We start from the raw sequence: 416 nt of genomic DNA, 5'->3' as shown, positions 1-416 counted from the left end.
ATGTCCTTTGCCCACTTTTTGATAGGGTTGTTTGATTTTTTCTTGTTGATTTTCCTGAGTTCTAAATAGATTCTAGTTATCAGCCCTTTATCAGATTTGTAGCATGTGAAAATTTTCTCCCATTCTATAGGTTGTCTGATTGCTCTTGTGACACACTGTTTTGATTACTGTAGCTTTGTAATATGTTTTGAAATCAGGTAGTGTGACACATCCAACTTTCTCATCTTTTTCAATATTGTTTTGATAATTTGGAGTCCATTGAGATTCTGTATAAATTTTAGTATATTTTTTCTATTTCTGCAAAAAGGAATGCCATTGAGATTTTGATAAAGATTGCATTGAATCTATAAATTGCTTTGAGTTGAATATTTTGATAATATTAAATCCTGCAATCCATAAACATGCAATGCCTTTCC

Source organism: Propithecus coquereli, unplaced genomic scaffold (genome assembly GCF_000956105.1).
Source record: "Propithecus coquereli isolate 6110/MARCELLA unplaced genomic scaffold, Pcoq_1.0 Scaffold102, whole genome shotgun sequence".
Lineage (NCBI taxonomy): Eukaryota > Metazoa > Chordata > Mammalia > Primates > Indriidae > Propithecus > Propithecus coquereli.
This window is presented reverse-complemented; position numbering follows the sequence as displayed.